The sequence below is a fragment of the Aulonocara stuartgranti genome (genome assembly GCF_965226115.1).
Source record: "Aulonocara stuartgranti genome assembly, chromosome: 14".
Taxonomy (NCBI): domain Eukaryota; kingdom Metazoa; phylum Chordata; class Actinopteri; order Cichliformes; family Cichlidae; genus Aulonocara; species Aulonocara stuartgranti.
In genome coordinates, this window is record NC_138950.1 from 37,905,308 (window position 1) to 37,931,061 (window position 25,754).

At 40.5% G+C, this 25,754-nt stretch overlaps 1 long non-coding RNA gene across 1 annotated transcript; it reads left to right on the forward strand.

Annotated features, from left to right (window-relative positions):
* The first annotated feature begins 5,991 nt into the window (after positions 1–5,991).
* Positions 5,992–24,985, forward strand: LOC309687293. Its single transcript, XR_014270704.1, has 6 exons — positions 5,992–6,559; positions 9,678–13,509; positions 15,876–16,102; positions 16,287–17,181; positions 17,916–17,976; positions 21,036–24,985. It is a non-coding gene; the product is annotated as an uncharacterized lncRNA (long non-coding RNA).
* Positions 24,986–25,754: the final 769 nt, after the last annotated feature.

Genomic DNA, 25,754 nt, shown 5'->3' on the forward strand with positions numbered 1-25,754 from the left:
AAGTCTGGCTGTACTTCACAGCAAAATATGCAAACTCAGCAGCCTGCAACAAGTGCTTTAAGCTGATACTGTGATACTGTCAAAGGAAGTAACACCTCAAATCCGATGAAACACCTGGCGACGCATAGCGTTTTTTTTAAAAGGAAGAAAAATGCGCCTTCTTTGATAGCTTGCTGCGAGACCTCACAGCGAGCACATCTATGGCAGTTGTGGTGCCTGTTATCGGACCCGGAGTTAGCAACATCCCCCAAAAACCCGAAGAGGAGAGTCCTGGCCCCTAGCCCTGCCAGTGTAGCAGAAATGATGACGGATGATGATGCAGCAGCAGCCGTTCTTCTCTGCATGAGTAGCTTAATGTTGTTTGTGTGTAATTTACGTTGAGTAGGCTAACCACGTTATTACATTAATGCATGTAAGGTGAACTAGCAAACACCGTTGTAGTTACATGCGGCAGTCTTCTTGATTGATGGCAGATACTCCCTTCACCCTGGCCAAAAAGGCTAAAATAACCAAAGAAAAAGTGGAAAACAGTTAAACATGAGAGGTTTTTGGACAAAGTTTGTGTTTTTTCCATTGTTTAAGCACTGCTTCCAGCCAAGAGCGATACCATATATGCCCCATAGCTGCAGAAAAGGCTAACATTGTTATCTTTTTACAAAAAAACAGCTGAACATGAGAGGTTTTTGGACCAATTTTGTGTTCTCCATTCTATAAGCACCGGTTTGAGCACCGGTTTGAGCACCGTTTAAGCACCGGCACCGTTTCAAAAGTACTGGTTTGGCACCGGTATCGGATAAAACCTAAACGATACCCATCCCTACTTGTGATATAGGTTGGTGATTGAACACAATTTGAAAAAGCAAACATCTGTCTGTAGATTCTACAGACAGGTTTGGTAAATGGTAAATGGCCTGTATTTGTATAGCGCTTTACTTAGTCCCTAAGGACCCCAAAGCGCTTTACACTACATTCAGTCATCCACCCATTCACACACTGGTGATGGCAGCTACATTGTAGCCACAGCTGCCCTCGGGCACACTGACAGAGGCGAGGCTTCCAGACACTGGCGCCACTGGGCCCTCTGACCACCACCAGTAGGCAACGGGTGAAGTGGCTTGCCCAAGGACACAACGACCGAGACTGTCGGAGCCGGAGCTCGAACTGGCAACCTTCCAATTACAAGTTGAACTGCCAACTCTTGAGCCACGATTGCCCACGTTTGTATCGAGGTATAGAAAAAATTCTGCAGCACTGAGCACAGTGGCTTCTAATATCAATTAATGTAAGTTTACGAAACCACCAGTTTGGTACCAGCAGGACTCTTCTTAGAACTTGCCACCCAGCAAATCTGAGTAATCAGGGTTGAAGGGCCTTAGTCAGGGAGGTGACCTAAAATCTTTTGGTCAGTCAGATAGAGCTCCAACTTTGCTCTGTTGAAAGAGGAGAACCTTTAAGAAAGACAACCATTTCTTCACCAATTAGGCATGTATGGTTTAGTGTCCGAACGGAAGTCATTCCTCAGTAAAAGAAAAGCCCACCTGGAGTTTGCCAAAAGGCAGGACTCTCAGCCCATGAGAAGTATGAACTCTTGAACTCTTTTCCCTGAATGCCAAACATCATATCTAGAAGAAACTAGGCACTACTCATCATCTGACTAATACCACCATCTTCAGTGTGAACATGTAAGCCTCCAGAAGGTCTTCTTCATACTGTTGGCCAGCCAAACCACAGGAGAGTCTCAGCTGCTGGTGACTTGGATGACCACCAATTTCTTCGCCCCCAAAATCGCCTACTGCTTGTAGAGCTTGTTCCTTTGCTGGGCAGACCCCAGAAGTGTTTTTGACTTCTTCCTACCTCCTTTGTTGCATATATTTTGTATTGGGGTTTTATTGGTTTGTTTGTTTTTTTGAAGAGTCTTCAGCCTTAAAGTTTTTTTTAGTTTATTTTGAGTTCCAGCCTCCAGAGTCTTGCATTTGGGTCCTACTGTGCCTGCCACACAGCCGTTCCACGACACTTCCAACTGGAGGAGCTCTCAGTCAAACCTTCCATTACTGTTGGATCACAAGTTGAATTTTATCTTAACTTGATCTCTACCTGCATCTGTCTGGACACCAATAATTCACAAACAGGCATCAAAACAGGATTATATTTAGCAGCTGTTAAAAGTGATTATTGAGCTTTCCTCTCCTCAGGAACTCTCTGCAGGAGGGGGAGATACAGGAGAGGTGGAGGAAGATCTCAGCCTGGGCGTCTATTGTCTCATGTAGTCTGGAAGATGAGTTGATGGTGGGGTGGGTGCAGTTTTCTCTGTGGTGGGGTTGGGTGGACTGGCCCGGGCTCTGTGGGGCCGGGGGGCGCTGCTGCGCTGGGCTCCGGTCTGGATGGGCCTGGGCCCCCTTTCCCTGGTGGGTCGCGGAGTATGGGAGTGCCTACTGGGGTCAGCGGGGGAGCTGGCCCCAGGGAGGGGTCACCTGCCCCTCCCTTCCTTCCCTCCCCATCTCCAGCTGCCTCCCTCTTCCCGCTCCACCACAACCACCCACACATGCAGGGCCTTGGAGTAGGGGTGCAGAGGAGGCTACCCCCTCTCTGTCCCCTTCTGGCTGCCTCTGCCTCAATTTTATCCCACAACTTAGACATTCACATTACTCACACTCTCATTACACATACATATAGGATCTTGGGGGTGGGCACGATACACGGAGTCCAAATTACCATCAGGGTGTACACCTCACCCCTGGCGTCGTTGCCCACCTCTCAATTTTGAATACACGTAGACATTGAGGGCTAGCAGGAGGGACTATGCGCTTACCTGCTGCTCTCTGGCAGGTAGCTCCATGCCCTCCTGGGTTTTAAATGCACCTTAGAACACACATGCATCAACACTACAATGAGCGGGTGGAGGGAGGTTTGGAGTCTTCTCTCACCCCCGTTCTCTGCGGCCTGCTGGAGCGGGGGGGCTAGGAGGAGTTGGCCCTCCGACTGCGGTCTGGAGTGTGGGGCTTCCCTGCTGCTGCGGAGTCGGGGCGGTCTGCCTCTCCCCACCGCAGGGAAAAGGGTAACACCACCTGGGTCTGGGTGCAGTTCCCCCCTCCAGGGGCAAGGGTACCTAGACCCAGTTCGTAGAGTACGCTTGGGGAGTGTGATCGTGTGTACAGTGTCTCTTTATGTCTGTCTCCACGTTGGTTGAGTGTGGAGTAAGTGCATATGAGAGCATGAGGGTGGGAATGGATGTTTGTGTATGTGTGTGCCTGTATGTCTGTGTCTATATGTCAGGTTGGGTATCAGACGCCACCTCTCTGGGGACATCTCAGGCCCTCCAAGGTTTGGAGGCCTATCTCCACCCACCACCACTTCCCCTGCCAGTGGCGGACTCCCTCAGGTGTCGGTGCGTTGGTGGTTCTTTGTGTCTGGGGGTGGCTCACTCACTCACTCCTTGGCGGCCGCTTATCGGGGCCTGGAGCCTGGGGCTCGCTCGGGCCACTTCGGAGGTGGGGTGCCCCCGGCCTCTCGGCCTGGGGCTCGGTCACTCAGGCACAGCTGGCTGCCGGCGGAGCTCACGGGTGCGTCACTGCAACTCCCCCTGGCTTCTGCTCGGTGGCTTCTGAGTGAGCCCTCATCTGGGACTCTCCTCAGCTCTTACTGGGACAGTGGCGCGGCTGCCCCTCTGTTGGTCTTCCTTGGTCTCTTGTGTTCTGGGGGCCTCTGGATGTCTGGAGTTTTGATCTCCTCCATACCTGCTTCGTGCCCTGGAGGACGGGGCTGTGGCTCCCCACACTCCCTAGCAGATCGTTACATGGAGAAACCTTTGGAATGCAAGCATGCTGATCCACACAGGTATGCACACAGGTGTACACACGGGTATTCACAGACGCGGACTACAGCTTTCTTGGCTGCTGCCTCAAAGCACATTGTGCGCTGTCTATTCTGCGTGCTGCACAATATCGTTTATTATTTAGTATCTACTGATATCTACTGCTAGCTAGTTTATTGTGATGGTGCTGTTTTTTTTATTATGTTGCTCTTTGTTGTTTGCTTTCTCTTCTGTTTTTTTTCTCCATACAGGTGATCCAGGTGTTTTTTTTTTTGTTTGTTTGTTTTTCTTTCTTCCCCCCCTTCTCACCGTCTCTTCTCCCCTTTGGTTTTCTTTCTCTCCCTCTCTTTCTTTCATTCTTTCTCCCTGTCCTATCCCCCAGTCATGTCTGTCCCGTTTGTAGCAACTGAAAATAAAATAAATTCATAATTATAATAAAGGTCAATCAAATGGACCAATATGGAAAGGCCATGATGATCCACTTGGTAAAATAAATCCGCTTGGCATCTTTCTTGGCCTTAAGACAACAATTCTGATGGCTAAAGATCCAAACGGGACACAAAAAAAAAAAAAGATTATTGATCACTGAAATTTATCAATTTCAAAAATATTGTAACCATATAGTAAACTCTGATACAGTAAACTTGAACATTGGTTGAATAACTTTTAAGAGTATATGAAAATACATTAAAGTTGTTCTATAATAGCAAAAGTAAAGCTGAAACATTAGGAAAAACATTTCTGTATGCAGTGCATTAAAATGTAAACAACATTGTTATCCTTTGTTCTTTGTAAGCACAGCACCATTTAAATCTTTTTGTTTCCTTCAAAGCAAGGCTGGAATTCAAAACACTGCCAGTGTCCCTGCTCAACATTAACCTAGACATAAACAGTTGGCACACATTTTACAGGAAACTACTATTCCCCAATCGGTATCATCTTCCATATTTGCATGTGCTTGGATGCTGAGAGTGGCAAATTGACTGAGAAAATAGGCATATTACCACACAGTGGGAGAGGGAGTGTGTCATGTGCAGCAAACAAAGGAATACGACAGGGATGGCTCTCACACCGAGCAAATGTCTCCTCTCAACTCAGCCGAGTCGCACATACTGTGTGTGTGTTTGAGAGAGATGGAAGACAATAGCAGAGATAATGTCAAAGATTTCTGATTTGTGAACTCTGAAAGACGTCACAGGCGAGGAGAGAATGAAGCTCTTTAATGCTTGATACTTGACTATAATGCCTGAAACTCAGTTCGACTGTTAAACAGGGTTATGCCACTGCTTTTGCATGACCACACTGTCTTGAAAAACAGTTTATTAAAGTCACAATAAAGAGAGTTTTGCCCTCTTAGATATTTTCCTCCATAGGTACCATGTATTCTCTTGAAACTCGATTTGAACTTAAACTGATTTTCTTTAATTATGTGGCCACAACTTTATGAGCAATCACAGATGACTTACCATTCGTGGTTTAGTTATTTCTTATGTACATTAAGTTCTTGTTTAGTAAACCACTATATAACTTTGTGCTATGGAAGTAATGTTTGAAAAACTCAGAAACCAGTCTTACTTGTTATCATATATCGTCCACCCAGTGTTGCCAACTCCTCAGTAAGGAAAATCGCTATTGGTTGTCCTAAAAGTCGCTAGAAGTCGCTAAATGACGTCATCGCCTAATTTGCATAATTGGACATGCTAATCTAATTGTAACCTATGTTGTTGGAGAGAGAAATAACATCGTGGAAAAGACACAAAGTGAGTAAAAAACGTCCTAAATGCATTTAGAGTTTATTTAGAACTACAAATGAAATTTCTTTTAGCAATTATTGTTTTTTTTAATGTCACAATTCCAACCCTGCTCCTTTACCCGGGCTTGGACCGGCAAAAGTGGCCCGAAATAGGCACTCTGGTGGAGTTACTTTGTGTGTGTGTTTATAAGTAGTTTTAAACCTTGTGATCCACAAAACAGCATAAGAGTAAAAGAAGAACTGACTGCGTTACAGCACCCGCTGCTTGTTGAGAGTAAAAGCGATACGCGCTTTCACGTCTTTTTGCTAAGGGGTCTGAAAACTCGCTAAATATAGCAACAAAGTCGCTATATTTAGTCCGCGACCCACCAGGGAAAGGGGGCCCAGGCCCATAACACTGCGTCCACCTGGGCCTTACACAGAGTTTCTGTCTGATTTCTCAGACTTTTTATCTGATTTAGTTCTCAGCTCAGATAAAATAATTATTGTGGGTGATTTTAACATCCATGTAGATGCTAAAAATGACAGCCTCAACATGGCATTTATTATGTTATTAGACTCAATTGGCTTCTCTCAAAATGTAAAAGAACCCACCCACCACTTTAATCACACTCTAGATCTTGTGTTAACATATGGCATAGAAACTGAACATTTAACAGTGTTTCCTGAAAACCCTCTCCTGTCTGATCATTTCCTGATAACATTTATATTTACAATAATTGGTTACACAGTAGTGGAGAGTAGACTTTATCACAGTAGATGTCTTTTTGAAAGCGCTGTACACTGTAAAAAAAAATCCGTAAAAATACCGTACAATCTACCGGGTTTTTTTATGAAGCAATTTTCCGTTTTGATTTTTCACAGGTTTTTTTCCGTATTTCTTTAATTACGCATTGCATTCTGGGAGCAAGAATCGACAAGAAGCGGGAAAATTTACAATCAAGGCAGCCGTCTTCATGGGCAAGGATTTGGAGACAGTTTTGCACCTTTCTCAGGTAAATATCAAATATGTATTTTACATTTTAAAATGTATATCTTAAAAGACTTAATTTTATGTGCTTTTTGTTGAAAATTGTCATAATAATGGTCAGCTCATGTCTGCCACATCGAAGAATTTGCTGAGTAATCTTGAAGTAAGGATAATTTATATTTTATTTTATTTGTATGCTTTTTTGGCTGTTAGGCAGAGTTTCGCTATATAATCGCCAGTTTTTATTTGAGAGATACTCATATAAATAAATGCTTATGGTAGGAGTAAGTTTATTCCCTGTATCATATGGCTTATGCTTTGCTAAATGTAGGCCTTCTAGCTAACTAATGAGTTAATGGGAGTTTGATATACTTGGCTAGTAGTGATGGGATTTCCGGCTCTTTTTAGAGAGCCAGCTCTTTCAGCTCCGAACCGGCTCTTCAGGTTGTTTTGTTGCTTTAATTAATTTATTATTAACAATAATATAAATTTATGCACAAAAGGAATTACTAATGTAAAAAAAAAGTGGGTTTTATTTATATATGTTTATATATAAATATATACGGTGGCCCCTAGAGACAAAACACATACGAACTCCAAAACACATTTCTAGCATTAACTGAACTTCCATAACAGAGCTACCTAGATCACTTAAATTACACAATTGAAAGCATATGTGTATTGTTTGTGTATTTATACACAAGCACTCATATATATTCAAATAATTAAAAATAAAAAGTTCATTTACCTGTTACTACCACACACCAAATCTGGTCGTTGGTACTTCCTGGCTTGTGTACCCACTAGGTAACAAAAGCTCAACACTGCGCCCTAGCATCCTGGAGCACTTCTGTTGTGTTTTGTACGTGTTTTGGAGTTTTTACATGTTTTGGAGTTTTTACATGTTTCAGAGTTCGTACGTGTTTTGGAGTTTGTACGTGCTTTGTCTCTAGGGGCCACCGTAAATACTTTTATTTATTCACTCCACATAAAATGTAATAAATAAATCATATAATACAAAAACCAACAAGCCACAGTTCAACTTTTAACTATACAAATATTCAGCTTTTTCCTTTTAAACCAATTTTAAGTGAAAAAACACAAAACACTACAAACCACAACACAATTAAATATAAATTAAAATATGAAAACTAAAAGAAGATGCATATTCTCTGTCATATGGGCCTGCATGAATAAACTTTCTGAATCCTTTATCATCCGCAACTGAAAATAGTTATGGAAGTGCGAGAGAGAGGGTCTTTTCCCGGATGGGGGGTGTAGTCCGTGCTTGAATGTGTGGGACTCAGTGTTGCCAACTTAGCGACTTTTAGGACAACCAATAGCGATTTTCCTTACTGAGGAGTTGGCAACACTGGTGGGACTGCCCCTCCCGTTGTATGTGTGCGCGTCAGTGAGCGCAAGGAGAAAAAGGAGAGTCGAAAAGTACTAGTTGCTACCAACGAGAAACAAGATGAAAGCATATAATTACAATAATAACCACTGCAGCCAAAAAGAGTGCCTGACGAGCCCAGTTGTAAGTAGGCTGTTAAGACTCGACTGTACACTGTGTTCGCCTCCTCCGAAACAAGAAAGTTCCGTTGGAGCAGCTCTTCAGCGCCTCTGTCTGTCTCTCGCTAGCAAAGTTGACCCAGACAGTGAAGCTAGTTACCGGCTACGAGCCCGACACGGAACCCGACGTATTAGCCAGAGGTCTCTTTACCACGGTTCAGAGCCGTGGACCTGGCCGAGGTAACAAGAGAGTACGAACATGCTGTGTAATGCTGGGCAGACACTGCGATTTTTTCAGTCGCGCGATTCAGCTCCTGCTCAAACTGTACGGTTGACTCGCAGGGGTTAGAAGTTCATAGGTCACGATGCAGGGTCTCACACTATACGGCCCGATGCTCTGATGCGACCTGAGTGCTCACACTGTGCGTACATAAAACGAAGGTTATAACAGAAATTCTGTCGCTCGCTCTCCCTCTCTGTCTTTCACTCACACAGACACGCACACCACCACCATCAACTTTGCTAAATTGCTAATGAAAAACATTGATCAGGCAGCTGTGATTGAGCAGCAGTGTCGATCCAACTATTTTCACGGTTGTTGTGGTCGTGATAATTTTGTGAGGCCACATCGAAAAGGCTCGGATGAGCTTTCCAAAGTTCTACAAGTTGTGCCTCCATCGCTTGTGTCCAGATCACACGCTGCACTGCCGTGCTGCGCCGTCTTTTTCGCTGACATTTGTGTTTGCGCGTGCGCAGTGTGACAAACTGCGGTGACACCCTCACGACGGTCGCGAGGATTTCAAACAGGTTTGAAATCCTCACGACCAAGCGATTGATGATCTGGAGCTGGTCGTGAGGTGTTAATTGCGTCTCGTTACCCCACGTATACTACACGATGCACGATGAAGGCCAAAATCGGGCCGATCGCACGACTCAAAAATCAGCTCAAAATGGGCCAAAAATCGCACAGTGTAAGCCCAGCATTAGTTCAGTGAGAGATTTATTTGGAAAGAAAACTGTTTTCAATAGAAGTGGGAAAACTAATGTGTACACTTATTTTTGCATTTTATTTTGTTAAATAGAATAAATGTTTTGTTTTTTTTAACCCATGCTTTTTCTTAATGGATCGCACAATTTTAGCTTAACAGATGTTTTTAATAGCAAAGGGAAAAGAGTATATTCCTTAATGTATAAAGAAATTAAAAAAAGAAATCTGATACTTTTCCAAAACTGATATAACCACAACAGTCACATGAGTGACAGCAGAGTACAGCAGTGACTGTGCAGGACTTTTATTGTGAAAAATAGGAAGAGTAAATATCCCTTTTTTAATGCATAGAATTTTTTTTTTTTACTTACAGATTGCAGTATTTTTGTGTGTGTGTGTGTGTGTATGTGCCTTTTTTGTGTGGTTGGTTGGTTTTTAGCCCATATGAAGCTTGGTTTTATATTGACTGACTGCATTTATTAATGACACCATTTAATTAACTTTGGTATGCTTTTTAACTTGGTGTTTATCTAGTTAATTTGGTCAATTTTAAACTGAGGATATTAATAATTGAATAAAAATGTAAAGTTCCTTTTTAGTTAAACATGCTCTTTCAGGATCTTGAATTATTTTTTTTTCTCCATAGGACAGCCCTGATCTGTGGAGTGGGAGCCTTAAATGATTTTGCAACAACAAACATTGGCAGAACTGGAACAAGGCCATGAGAGCTTGTTACCTTTGGAAGCTGAAAAGTTTGCTATCATTTTGAGCTCCGGTGTAAGTGAGAGTGGGGAGGAGGGATATTCGCACTAGCTGCCACTGAAATGTGGCAAGTTAAACACTGAAACAGGCTTGAATTAAATGGATTGGCTTGTAGTTTGACATATTACAATGACTATTTGTTTCATCTCTTTGTGTTTGGATCAGAATGATATCTGATCCAAATATCTGATTGGTGCATCCTTAGTCAGTTATGTTGACTTGCAATGTTTGCAGATTTAAGTGCATCTCTATTATTTTTTTTTCAACTGCATCTCTTTGACTGAATACCTGAAACACTGCAGATCACACAGACACATTAACAATGTATTTTCTTTGTGTGGCCATAAATATTGTGGTAGAAGATTTTCCTCATACAGCTGCTTTGCTGTTCATATGTCACGGACACACAATTTTTGCAACAGAGAATATGCAGATGTTAAAAGGCTTGTGACTCACTTGAGTGGTCACATACAAGAGGGTTTAAGTGTAACTTGCCCTTTTGGTAATTGTGCAAAAGCTTTTAATGTAAAGACATCCTTTTCATCTCACATTTCCAGGTGTCATAGAGGCTGGACTGTCACCCAGATAGCACCTGCACATATATGTGAAGTTGGACAGCCCTTACTAGGTGAAGGAGCACATGTAACAGAAAATGTAACTGAAAACACTGATGTGGCTGATGCAGCCCAAAGCATTGATGTGGAGAATGATAACATTCAAGATGCATATACAACAAATCTAGCTTTGTTTTTGTTGAGATTGCAGGCAAAGTGTTTAGTTCCAGCATCTACAATTACAGGGATTGCAAATGAAATGAAAACCCTTCAGGATATTCAGCAGGAGTACACAATGGATGTTTTGTCTCAACAACTTGAACAGTATGGTGTTCCAGCTGAGACATTTCGATGTCTTAAGCAAACTGTTTACAAACAGAGTCCTATGTATGAAACCTTGAATGAAAATGGTTCTTTGTCTACACACCATAGAAGGCTGCAGTATTACAAGGCACACTATAACTATGTTGATCCTATGGAAGTCAAGCTTGGGTACAATGATAATGGGCAGAAGCGGCATTATCATCACATTCCAGTTCTGGAAAGCCTCACTGCATTGCTGAAAGAGGGAAATGCAGTTCAACAGAGTTTTAATTCTGTTTCTGCTGCTGACGGTGCAATCTGTGATATTACAGATGGGCATGTCATTAAATCTAATGCCATGTTTTCTTCAGATCCAGATTCTTTAAAGGTGATGCTTTTTCAAGATTCCTTTGAGGTGCCCAACCCTCTTGGATCTGCCAAGCGAAAGCACAAAATTGTAGCTGTTTCCTTAACCTTGGGAAAAGTATGTACACACCACAGATCAGCTATTGACCAAATACAGTTGGTACTGCTCTGTCTAGAGGAAGACTGCAAATACTTTGGTATGGATCAAGTTTTCAGTAAACTTGTGTCAGACTTGTGTGAGCTGGAGGTAAAGGGCATATCTTTTGAGGGCAAGCTGTATACGGGTACTGTTGCATGCATAATGGAAGATAACCTGGGCTCCCACATGATTGGTGGGTTTACAGAAAATTTCAGCTCTTGTGAGTATTTCTGTAGATATTGTCCCGTTACAAAAGATGACTTTAGGTCTAACTCACTCACAGTTGCCATGCATAGAGATCCTGTTGGATATAATGAGTCTCTGAATTTTTTGGAGAGTCATCCTGATGTAACAATGCATCATGGAATTAAAGGCAACAGTGTTTTCAACAGATTATCTAACTTTCATGTTTGTCAGCCTGGACTGCCGCCATGTCTGGCACATGACCTTTTGGAAGGTGTTGTTGACTATGACATAGCACTATGTTTGCAGTTCCTAATAAAAACAAAAAAGTGGTTCAGCTATGAGTGACTAAATGACAGACTTGGATCTTTTTCTGGTGAAAGTGGTGACAAACCAAATGCCATTTCCAACAAGGGAATAAAGCTTGGAGGCCATACAGCCCAGAACAGGTAGCTGTTGAGGTTTTTGCCCATTTTGGTGCATGACAGAATTGAAGATGCTGACAATGCTGTATGGCTGCTTGTACTTCTTCTGAGGGAGCTGGTTGAATTTGTCTGTGCACCTATGCTATCAGAGTCGCAGACTGCGTACATGAAGGTACTCGTCGAAGAGTATGTGGAAATGAGGCAGGAGTTATGCGGGTCATTCAATGAAAATGGCACAATTTGAGTCCCTCTCACCTCTTATGGTGTATTTCATCTATTGGGTCACCAAACTTTCTATTTAAACAGCTTTACATATATATTGAAATGTACCCTTTAATACAGTGTAAAAAAACTGGACTAATTTTTATCTTTTTATGGGAAATAATACAGTTTTTTCATTTGACACCACCTATTTTGTCATGTCCCTCATGGCCTTGATGAAAGTTTACTTTGAAAATACCAAATAAAACTATTTAAAAAGTCAATACATTTTGGTATTAACCTAAACATCTATTTGTGCTCTTTTGCTGTTAATATTTCTTTTTTTTTCAAATTTAATTGTTAATTATTTATTAAAATCACAATTATTCCTGTACCTGACTAACCCTTCAACCCCGTTACATGAATGATCCCACCCCCATAAATACAATGGTGTGATCCAGAATTTCATATACATCAGGAAGCAGGGATGGGTATTGTTTAGGTTTTATCCGATACCGGTGCCAAACCGGTACTTTTGAAACGGTGCCGGTGCTTAAACGGTGCTCAAACCGGTGCTTAAAGAATGGAGAACACAAAATTGGTCCAAAAACCTCTCATGTTCAGCTGTTTTTTTGTAAAAAGATAACAATGTTAGCCTTTTCTGCAGCTATGGGGCATATATGGTATCACTCTTGGCTGGAAGCAGTGCTTAATCAATGGAAAAAACACAAACTTTGTCCAAAAACCTCTCATGTTTAGCTGTTTTCCACTTTTTCTTTGGTCATTTTAGCCTTTTTGGCCAGGGTGAAGGGAGTATCTGCCATCAAACAAGAAGAAAGCTGCATGTAACTACAACAGTGTTTGCTAGTTCACCTTACATGCATTAATGTAATAACGTGGTTAGCCTACTCAACGTAAATTACACACGAACAACATTAAGCTACTCACACAGAGAACAACGGCTGCTGCTGCCATCATCATCTGTCATCATTTCTGCTACACTGGCAGGGCTAGGGGCCAGGACTCTCCTCTTCGGGTTTTTGGGGGATGTTGCTAACTCCGGGTCTGATAACAGGCAACCCACCCACAGTAGATGTGTGAGGTCTCGCAGCAAGCTTTCAAATACGGCGCATTTCTCGGCTTTAAAAGAAAACGCTATGCGTCGCCAGGTGTTTCATCGGATTTGAGGTGTTACCTCCTTTGCACAGTATCAGCTTAAAGCACTTGTTGCAGGCTGCTGAGTTTGCATATTTTGCTGTGAAGTACAGCCAGACTTTTGACCGCTTCGCCTTGGGCATTTTTAATCTGTAGCTCTGCTCTAAAAGAACGTACGTACCTGGGCCCGCCTACTATCCTCGGAAACGTAAAATGATTGGCTAGAATCTAAAGTGTATCACAGCTTAGGAAAAAAGAGCACCGAAATAAAGCACCGAAATGTGCGCTGCTTTTCGGTCTGGTTACCGTTTATGTCAGAACCGGTGCCATCCCTATCAGGAAGTGACATCACTGAAGTCTTTTGGACAACAGGACCACAGAGACAGGCAAGTTGCTCCATTATTTTCCTTTATTTTAGTCATTTATCTTGTGATATTGTGGTCGTCAACCTCAATGACTCAACACCGTAACATGAAAAAAAGATAGAAAACTATTACTTATGAAAAAGTTTTTTGTTAGTTCATGAATATATGGTGATTTTGAATTTCAACCCTGTTATGCTAGTCTCAACCCCGTCACACCTACATTTTCATATATTATTTTCTTAAAATGTTGAAAAAATAATTTAATGTTTGGGGATTTCTGTCTAAAATATTGAGCGCTATCATCTGATCATTGATTTTGATTACAATTCTTAGTTAAACTAAATTTTTGATGAAAAATGACAAGATTGCTTTCACTCATTAGTTACATTTCAGGATTTAAGAGAGTAAAACTGTGTGACTTTATGTCATTTTTCTATGTAAAATTACTGAATTGGTATGGGGGACATCTAATTAATGTAAACATATTGATTTCTTTAGAAATACATTTTAAGATAATATTCAGAGAGCCTCCAAAGTGTCCATAACGGGGTTGAAGAATTACAATGATAATAATAATAATAATAATGGATTGGATTTATATAGCGCTTTTCAAGGCACCCAAAGCGCTGATTTGACTTTACAGTTTGGTCCACTCATACATATGTGGACTATGCGCTTTGAAACCAAGCATAGTTATTTCAAAAGGTGCATCAGGTCAAGTAAAAACTTCAAAAATGTGACCAAGTCTCTTGCTGATGGACATTAGTGATGGGTCGGTCGCGAACGAAATGGCTCTTAGAGCCGGGTCTTTGACGTGAACGACGAGAGCTGGCTCCTTATCGCGAGCTGTGGGTTGTTTTTTTTTTCTTTCTCTCACCCTCTCTCGCACTTTTTTGCCGCTTCACTCAGCATGCGAGCCTTGTTCTTTACGCTGGGAAGAGGGGGGAGGGACGGTAGTTACACTCAATAGCACAGGAACAGAGCAGGAGGGAGAGACAGAGAAAGAGAGCCAGGGACAACAACGTCACATTAGAAAGGTATAGTAATCATCCACAACTATTTTCAGTTGCGGATGATAAAGGATTCAGAAAGTTTATTCATGCAGGTCCATATGACAGAGAATATGCATCTTCTTTTTGTTTTCATATTATAATTTATATTTAATTGTGTTGTGGGTTGCAGTGTTTTGTGTTGTTTCACTTTAAATTTGTAAAAGGAAAAAGCTGAAAATGTAAACAGTTAAAAGTTGAAATGTGAATAGTTGGTTTTTGTATTATATGATTTATTTATTACATTTTGTGTGGAGTGAATAAATAAAAGTATATTTACAGTGGCCCCTACAGACACAGCACATACAAACTTCAAATCATGTACAAACTCCAAAACACATAAAAACTCCAAAACACGTAAAAACTCAGAAGCACATAAAAACTCAAAACACGTACAAAACACAACAGAAGTGCTCCAGGATGCTGGGCGCAGTGTTGAGCTTTCGTTACCTAGTGGCTACACAAGCCAGCAAGTACCAACGACCGGATTTGGTGTGTGGTAGTAACAGGTAAATGAACTTTTTTTTTTTTAATTATCTGACTATATATGAATGCTTGTGTATAAATACACAAGCAATACACATATGCTTTCAATTGTGTAATTTACAGTAAGTGATCTAGGTAGCTCTGTTATGGAAGTTCAGTTCATGCTAGAAATGTGTTTTGGAGTTTGTACGTGTTTTGTCTCTAGGGGCCACCGCATATATTTATATATAAACATATATAAATAAAACCCACTTTTTTTTTTACATTAGTAATTCCTTTTGTGCATAAATTTATATTATTGTTAATAATAAATTAATTAAAGCAACAAAACAACCTGAAGAGCCGGTTCGGAGCCGAAAGAGCCGGCTCTTTTTAGTGAGCCGAACTGAAAGAGACGGTTCTCTAAAAAGAGCCGGAAATCTCATCACTAATAGACATCAGTTGTACCAGGCTTATCAGAGTCATGGTGGCCTGTTCAGTCCACAGGTTCAGGTTTTCAACTCAACTACGTTTTATCCAGATCTGTATGCTGGTGGCCTAAGAGCAGTAGTTGCAGACTTTGAAGTTACCTCAAGTAACTCAGTTGTGACAGATAAAGTTCAAGTCAGAGGTACTTCATATGAGAATGGTTTCCTTGTCCTAATGAGATACACCAAGAGACAGCTACAGTTAGGACAAATAGTAAGCATTGTTATTCAAAATGAAACAACTGTCCTTCTTTTGCTGAGGGAGAAAAATGCCAGCTGGGTGCCTGAGCTTGGGGTCTATGAACTTGAGAAAAATTGTTCTGATAAGCTCATTTGCAAAAATATTGACAAGCTTGGTGATTTTTCTCCCCTTTCCTTTTATCAGAAAGGTGTAAGGTCCCTCCTCCTGCTTAAGCATATGCCACTATGGAGCTAGTAAAACAGTTGGTTTAAAAAGCTCTGCCATTGCTCAGCAATGATCTCATGGATTTACTCATGGCTCGACTGGAGGTGATTGGAGTAAACAGTGTAGATGACCTTAACTTTGTCAGAATTGAGGACGTCAATGGAATTCTACCACCCATTCAGTGAAGACTGAATCAGGCTTTCAGTGTCGGTAAGTCTATAGGGGTGTGTGTGTACATAAAAAGTCTTTGGAAAATGTTTTTCCAAAGAAAATGCTGCTACCAAAGTAAAGTTATGAATAGATTTGTGTATACCTTCCCCAAATTGTTGAGACTAAAATTATGTGTGTAAGTAACTTTAAAAACTTAGCTAATATTAATTTGTGTATTTCATAGAGCAACAAGTTGGATTGGTCTCCATTTCAAGACCTTTGCCACAGAGTGACCATCAGCCCCAAACATCATCTCTAACTCCTGGTCCCATGGATTATTCCCCACCCTGTGAGCCATATGCTGTACCCGGGCACAAAATGCCTCCCAACCTCATGCTTGCCTTGAGGGAAAAGAAGAGACCAAAGCCTAAGGAGAGAAGAGAACTTGTTTGTGTTATTATTGATGATGTCCTCTGTAAAGAAAATATATGACCTGGAAGAGCAAAGCTGCGAGAGATTGCAAGGCAGATTGTGCAGGAATATCCCTGCTCTTTTAAAGACAGAGAGCTCAGTGGAACTAAAGTCACTGGAACAGGATATGAGTCTTTGTTTATACAGCTAGAAAACAGAGTTGAAAATGTTAGGAGGCCATTAACGGTCTGCTCAGCAAAGAAAATGGCAGATGATGAAGCCAGGAAGAAGAAGCCTACATGTTCAGATTGGTATGGATGTGTTGAGTGGCAGCCTGCAGTTGAGGACACAGAAGAACTAGAAATTAAGCAAGAAGAGTTAAAAAGAGCCTTCAACACTACTGTCTTCAGGAATCATCTGTTCGAAAACTGATGGCTGAAACATATTGCATCCAACGTGCAACTATAAACAAAGGAACTGCTGTAAACAAAATAGTGGATGAGTGGCCCTTCCTTTTTGAGGCAGTCCACCTTTTTGAGCACACACAGACTCTCCTTGGCTTTGCAGTTCAAACAAGGCTATCAGAAGAACTAACACCCAAAGAAAAGCCCATAAAAGACTTTCTTAACTTAAAAGGCATTGAAATACTGGAAGGTCCATTATCACTGATAGCTGGAATTGCAAAATGCTTCAAGGAAAACCCTCACCATCTTATGTACCAAAATGAGGTGGGTTTAGCATTCTAAGCAGCTGGTCCGAAACTGTTTTTATCATTTACGGAATATTTCTAAACTCAGACTAATGGTATCAAAGCTTGAACTTGAGATGATTATTCATGCTTTTATTTCTTCTCGTTTAGACTATTGTAATGGCCTTTTTACTTGTTTTAACAAATCAGCCTTAAATCATCTTCAGACTGTGCAGAATGCTGCAGCATGACTCTTAACAGGCACCAAGAGAAGATCGCATATCACTCCAGTCTTGGCCTGCCTTCACTGGTTGCCTGTAAATATTAGGTTTCATTTTAAAATTTTAGTTCTAACCTTTAGGGCCCTACATGGTCAGGCTCCTCAATATTTATCTGGCCTGCTGAAAACCGGGCTTTAAGGTCATTAGATCAGAGACTGCTGGTGGTACCGCGCACTCGTTTTAAAACTCGTGGTGATCGGGCCTTTCAGACTGTGGCACCACGGCTGTGGAATTCTCTCCCACTGTCTCTTCGCTGCACGGACTCCATTGATTCTTTTAAGAAACAGCTGAAGACATTTTTATTTAGAAAAGCATTTAATTAATTTCTTCTTATGCTGTTTTTATAGTTTTATTGTTTTACATTGTTTTATTTACTGTTATATTGTTTTTATATTCCCATTTCCTACGTTGTAAAGCACTTTGGGATTTTTATCTGTGAAAAGCGCTATATAAATAAATTTTACTTACTTACTTTCTTTGCTTTATTTTACAGCAACAGATTTGCACAGCTGGTGGACTGAGCATCCCGTGCACCCCCTGCATACTTGCTATGGGTTTGTAGTCTATATTACACACTTTCCAGTTGTCAAATCAGGGAATATTACCATCCAATGCATTAGCAGCATCACATTTGAGAGGGTTTGTTGTCTTCACACAGTATATAGACAACCAAATTGTTTTGAGTATAATTTTAAATAATTTAGAAGAACTAAGGAAGAATATTACCAAATGTGTCAAAATGAACATACTGGAATTAAACATTGTCAAAACTATATGCACTGAATTGGGTAACAGGAATGGTCTATAGATGAGATCTCAATTGAGCAGGTTGTTCAAATATTGTTATTAGGTTTTTTCATTTTGTGTTGGTTTTTTATTTATTAAATAGATCTTTATCTTGGTCTATTCATATCTATATGGTATATGTTTTCATCTATTTTGTGATTGATGTCATCTGCTCACCTATTCACACATTTGGTCCTGTGCTGCTGAAAAACATTGTGGTAGGACTCGACTTAAGCGATCAAAGAAGTGCAGGAGACTGATGCTGTCCAGTGTAGCAAGTGATTTATTCACCATTTTGTGGCCCAACAATATTTACAAAGAAACAAATAAGAAACTCAACTCTATAATTAACTCAGTTCAAATAAACATCTGCTTAAATAGTCCACTTAATCAAACAATTTCTCCTCTGGACTATTCCATTCAGTAGGTAGGTAAGATGAACATGATTATAGTCAAACCTCTACTACTCCTCTTTACTGACAACAAACTCTGTGGTGTAATCAATACATATCACAACAATAAATCTATTTCTTTATAAATCCTCTAAAATCAGCTTTATTAAATTATAAGAGTTCTTCCCCTTCTGCACTTGGTCTCTTCCTGTGACCTCAGATGAACCCAGAAGGTATAAAGCAGGAAGTAAACCTACATTTCCTCCTTTTGCTTCTGGAAGACAGGTAGGTAAGGTAAGTTCTAAACAATACAAATTAACAGTTGAAATAAAGAACATGTTAACTTAAACTTGTAGGAATTGATTTAAACCAAGATGTTATATTATATAATCTATAAAAGTGCAAAACATAAACAAACCCGGGATAGTAGATGTTTGCCTATTGCAGATTACATGTGAAATATGGTTAAATCAAAACAAGAATGTTAACTAAGAATATAGACAAATGGTCTTCTCACCCACTTTGTCACAAACATGTACACCAAAAAATGTATTACTTTATTGTTATTGCTATTATTTTAATTAACTAAATTATAGGCATGTCTTTTGTTATTCATACACATAGCTATTGTAAAAACTATGCCACATTTCCTTTTAAGTGCTGGTTTTAGTAATGATCATGTGACATGGCAATTGACATGTGGACTGTTATGAAGACCACTCTTTTATACAGATTGGACATGAAAAGCTATGTTATTAAAGCTAATTTACATTACAGACACCTACTCTAAAAAATAATGGCACAAATTTAATACTATCCATGAAGTTGGATTTTAAAAAATGTGTTTAAAGTTTTTAGAGCAGGTCACCTAAGAGACACTTGTGGAATTTAACCTGGTTGTCATTGCTTTTATATTAGTATAACGCTAATGTTGTAGATAGTAAAAACTCCGTACCTGTGACGTCATCAAGTACGCTGATGTTCCAATTGTACAAATCGCGAGTTGCCGAGAACGCGAATACAGACTCGCGTACTTGAGAAATGAGAACGGGCCACCCGATCCAGCCCTAACTATATGCTTTAGCAAAAAGGAAAGTTTGAAGCCTAATCTTAAAAGTAGAGATGGGTTCTGTCCCGAATCCAAGCTGGAAGCTAGTTCCACAGAAGAGGACCTTGAAAACTGAAGGCTCTCCCTCCCATTCTACTTTTAAATACTCTAGGAAACAGCAGGTAAGCCTGCAGTGTGAGAGCGAAGTGCTCTAATGGGGTGATATGGTACTACAAGGTCATTAAGATAAGATGGGGTCTGATTATTTAAGACCTTGTATGTGAGGAGCAGGATTTTGAATTCAGTTCTGGATTATTAATATTGTTTCCACTTCCCCTGATCACCTCCTGTGGGTATTTAGTCTGTGTTTTCATTCAGTCTTTGTCAAGTTGTCTGTGTTCCTTCCTCCATTTCGAGTCAAATTCACGTGTTTCATAATTCAGCTCAGGCCTTGCTCATGTTTTTTGCTAATTTCTTCTTCATAGTCTCTCGCATGTTCTTGTCCTGAATGTTCATGTCTTTTGTCACAGTTGTCATAGTTTAGTTTCTTTCAGTTTAGGTTTTTGTTTAGTTTCCATGGCATGACCATTTTCACAGTGCGTCTGGGGAGGCTTGTCTTTTGGGAATTGTCTTCTAAGTCTTCAGATTGTATGGCATCCAGGTTTATATGCCCATCAAACTTGACTGCGGAGATCAAGAGTTTCTGCTGAACTGTCTTGACAACATTAAGTTCTGTGGAGGATCCGTTTCTTTAATCTTAAATAAAAGAAGACTGGAGTTAGCTTGCTTTGGTAAATTTGACCCCTCAAGCAACTCTTTTTGCAATCAGTAATTTGACTCTTCATTGTCACGCATGTATGAAATTTGGGCATGATTTTTGATAGGTTTTTAAATGGATAAATAATTCTGTGTTTTGTTTTTTACACAAACTTAAACTGACACAAAGCACGAAGGTGATTAAAGTTACTATCGTCCCTGTTCAAGATAAATATAATGGTTGACACTGACACATGTTTGTTTCCCAATTCCTCTGGCTCTGCTCGTCATGGTGAATCATGGAATTGGAACTCTATTGCTAATGGTATTCTTTGTCTACTCAAACACACACTTCAAGGTAAACATGCTAACTTGATTCAACTTAGTCCTTTACTGATTCTACATGTTGAAAGGAGCCAGTTGATGTACTTTGGGCATCTGCCTAGGATGCCTGCTAGACCCCTCCCTTTCAAGGTTTCCACCCAGCTAGAGCAATTTTGGGGGTCTCCTCTTTAGCGTGGACATTTAGTAGAAGAGTTCCTGAGTATGTAGCTTAGCCTACACATTAGCCTGTAGTTTTCATTCATATTTTATGAGTGTTTAATCAAAAACTATTTTCTATTTCCTAAAGAGTGTTCCTGGGAATAAATCCAGAACGAGGGTCAAAGGCTGAGATGAAGGGAATGAAGCAACTACACGTTCCACCAAGACTGCTCAAGTTACTGTCTGAACTCAACAACTTCGAAAATCCCTGGAAAATTTGAAAAGAAACTGGAAATCAAACTGGAACTTTTTGGGCTGCTTTTAGTAGCTTATTCAAATGGACAAAGGTACTGAGAGGATGCACTCACGTACACATGGAACCCTGTCTTCTCTCCTTCATGCTTGCTATCTCCTTAAACTGTACATCATATATTTGAAGTTTAATATTGAATAGCAAGCAAGAATTAAACAGCTTTTTGAAATGGACAAAAAAATGCAATTTTACAAACAATGCTAGATGAAATTTCCGTGTTGCATTGGTAAAACATAGCATAAGAGATCTGCTTGTAGTAAATGTTCATGTACTGGCAGAAAATTACTAGGACATTTCCCGTATTTTTACGGAGGATTTTTTAACAGTGTAACTTAAGTTTAAGAATATAATCCACCCACTGTTATCATCTTCAATGCCCTGTACCAACAGAGAAGAGCATAGCAGCTACCTGAACGCTACTCCAACAGAGGTCGATAATCTTGTTAATAATTTTACCTCCTCACTACGTACGACTCTGGATACTGTAGCTCCAGTGAAAACTAAGGCCGAAGTACTTGACTCCGTGGTATAATTCTCAAACACGTACCCTAAAGCAGATAACTCGTAAGCTGGAGAGGAAATGGCGCGTCACAAATTTAGATGATTGTGTAGCCTGCAGAAATAGTTTGTTGCTTTATAAGAAAGCCCTCTGCAAAGCCAGAACATCTTATTACTCATCACTGAAGAAAATAAGAACAACCCCAGGTTTCTCTTCAGCACTGTGGCCAGGATGGCGAAAAGTCAGAGCTCTGAGCCAACAATCACTTTAACTTTAACTAGTAATGACTTCATGAACTTCTTCAGAAATGAAATTTTTATCATTAGAGAAAAAATTACCAATAATGATCCCACAGATGTAATATTATCTACAGCTACTTTCAGTACCATTGATATTCATTTAAGACATTTTCTCCAATCAATCTTTCTGAGTTAACTTTAGTAATTACTTCCTCCAAACCATCAACGTGTCTTTTAGACCCCATTCCTACAAAACTGCTCAAAGAAGTCCTGCCATTAATTAATTCTTCGATCTTAAATATGATCAACCTATCTCTAATAATCGGCTATGTACCACAGGCCTTCAAGCTGGCTGTAGTTAAACCTTTACTCAAAAAGCATCTCTAGATACCAGCTGTCTTAGCTAATTATAGGCCAATCTCCAACCTTCCTTTCATATCAAAAATCCTTGAAAGAGTAGCTGTCAAACGGCTAACAGATCATCTGCAGAGGAATGGCTTATTTGAAGAGTTTCAGTCAGGTTTCAGAGCTCAGCACAGCACAGAAACAGCTTTAGTGAAGGTTACAAATTATCTTCTTATGGCCTCTGACAGTAGACTCATCTCTGTGCTTGTCCTGCTAGACCTCAGTGCAGCGTTCGATACTGTTGACCATAATATCCTATTAGAGCGATTAGAACATGTTGTAGGTATTACAGGTACTGCACTGCAGTGGTTTGTATCATATCTATCTAATAGACTCCAATTTGTGCATGAAAATGGAGAGTCCTCTTCACACACTGAGGTTAATTATGGTGTTCCACAGGGTTCAGTGCTAGGACCAATTCTGTTTACATTATACATGCTTCCCTTAGGCAGCATCATTAGAAGACATAGCATACATTTACACTGCTATGCAGATGACACCCAGCTCTATCTGTCCATAAAGCCAGATAACACACACCAATTAGTTAAACTGCAGGAATGTCTTAAAGACATAAAGACCTGATTGGCCGCCAACTTTCTGCTTCTTAATACAGATAAAACTGAGGTTATTGTACTCGGCCCTGAAAATCTTAGAAATATGGTATCTAAGCAGATTCTTCCTCTGGATGGCATTACCTTGGCCTCCAGTAACACTGTGAGGAACCTTGGAGTCATTTTTGACCATGATATATTTCCTTCAATGCACACATTAAACAAATATGTAGGACTGATTTCTTCCATTTGCGCAACATCTCTAAAATTAGAAATATCCTGTCTCAGAGTAGTGCTGAAAGACTAGTTCACGCATTTATTACTTCCTGATTATTATCAGGAAGTCCTAAAAACTCCCTGAAAAGCCTTCAGTTAATCCAAAATGCTGCAGCAAGAGTCCTGACAGGGACTAGAGAAAGAGAGCAGATTTCTCCTGTTTTGGCTTCCCTTCATTGGCTTCCTGTTAAATCCAGAATTTAATTCAAAATCCTGCTCCTCACATACAAGGTCTTAAATAATCAGGCCCCATCTTATCTTAATGACCTTGTAGTACCATATCACCCCAATAGAGCACTTCGCTCTCACACTGCAGGCTTACTTGTTGTTCCTAGAGTATTTTAAAAGTAGAATGGGAGGGAGAGCCTTCAGTTTTCAGGCCCCTTTTCTGTGGAACCAGCTTCCAGTTTGGATTTGGGAGACAGACACTATCTCTACTTTTAAGATTAGGCTTCAAACTTTCCTTTTTGCTAAAGCATATAGTTAGGGCTGGACCAGGTGACCCTGAATCTTCCCTTATTTATGCTGCAATAGACATAGGCTGCCGGGTATTCCCATGATGCATTGAGTTTTTCCTTTCCAGTAACCTTTCTCACTCACTATGTGTTAACAGGCTTCTGAAGCGTGATCATCGAACAATCAAGTGTTTCATTCAAAATAGTCAACAGGGTCGCAAGAAGCGTGTGGAAAAACCAAGGCGCAAAATAACTGCCCATGAACTGAGAAAAGTCAAGCGTGCAGCTGCCAAGATGCCACTTGCCACCAGTTTGGCCATATTTCAGAGCTGCAACATCACTGGAGTGTCCAAAAGCACAAGGTGTGCAATACTCAGAGACATGGCCAAGGTAAGAAAGGCTGAAAGATGACCACCACTGAACAAGACACACAAGCTGAAACGTCAAGACTGGGCCAAGAAATATCTCAAGACTGATTTTTCTAAGGTTTTATGAACTGATGAAATGAGAGTGAGTCTTGATGGGCCAGATGGATGGGCCCGTGGCTGGATTGGTAAAGGGCAGAGAGCTCCAGTCCCACTCAGACGCCAGCAAGGTGGAGGTGGAGTACTGGTTTGGGCTGGTATCATCAAAGATGAGCTTGTGGGGCCTTTTTGGGTTGAGGATGGAGTCAAGCTCAACTCCCAGTCCTACTGCCAGTTTCTGGAAGACACCTCCTTCAAGCAGTGGTACAGGAAGAAGTCTGCATCCTTCAAGAAAAACATGATTTCCATGCAGGACAATGCTCCATCACACGCGTCCAAGTACTCCACAGCGTGGCTGGCAAGAAAGGGTATGAAAGAAGAACAACTAATGACATGGCCACCTTGTTCACCTGATCTGAACCCCATTGAGAACCTGTGGTCCATCATCAAATGTGAGATTTACAAGGAGGAAAAACAGTACACCTCTCTGAACAGTGTCTGGGAGGCTGGGGTTGCTGCTGCACGCAATGTTGATGGTGAACAGATCAAAACACTGACAGAATCCATGGATGGCAGGCTTTTGAGTGTCCTTGCAAAGAAAGGTGGCTATATTGGTCGCTGATTTGTTTTTGTTTTGTTTTTGAATGTCAGAAATGTATATTTGTGAATGTGGAGATGTTATATTGGTGTCACTGGTAAAAATAAATAATTGAAATGGGTATATATTTGTTTTTTGTTAAGTTGCCTAATAATTATGCACAGTAATAGTCACCTGCACACACAGATATCCCCCTAAAATAGCTAAAACTAAAAACAAACTAAAAACTACTTCCAAAAACATTCAGCTTTGAGATTAATGAGTTTTTTGGGCTCATTGAGAACATGGTTGTTCAATAATAAAATTATTCCTCAAAAATACAACTTTCCTAATAATTCTGCACTCCCTGTAGTAGACAAAAAGCTATACCTCCTGCCACAGTGTTCCCAAGCTTACTGACAACCTGATAGACAGGCCACATTAAGAGATTGGGGGTGCGCTGCTCTTCACCTTGTAAACTTTAGGTCATACCAGCTACTGAAATATTCTACAGTGGTGGGACGTACAAGTGGGCAGAAAGAGTACAGAGCACCAGTAGATGATGTTCTCAAGTTTAAGTTATATTCATGTATAACAGTGCAATGAAATTCTTCGGCTCAGAGCCCCCTCAATGTTGCACATAGACAAAATATGTATATTCATTTTAAAAAAAGAAAAAAAGATCAAATAAATATAGAATAAAAAATTTCATGGCATATAGAGTAATTGTCCAATATTTCAGCAGTTCAGTAGCCTGACGACTGGGTAGAAACGGTCTTCTGCTGGTGCAGCGTAATACAGATTCCAGAATACACACCGATAGAAATCGGTGTGTATTCTGGAAACCATGCCAAACCTGCTGAGCCACTGTTTTGCTACTTTTGCAATCACATCCATGTGTAATTTTTTCTCTAATTGTTATTTGTGAAGTGTTACGTCCCCACATAAAAGCTAGGCGATGAGAGTGGGGAACAGTAACAGTTGGATCCGGGTGAAATGAAAAGAACACCAGGCAGAGGTATTTAACACAAAATAAATCTTTATTATAATCAAATACCTCAATCATATAAATGGTAACAACAAAAAGA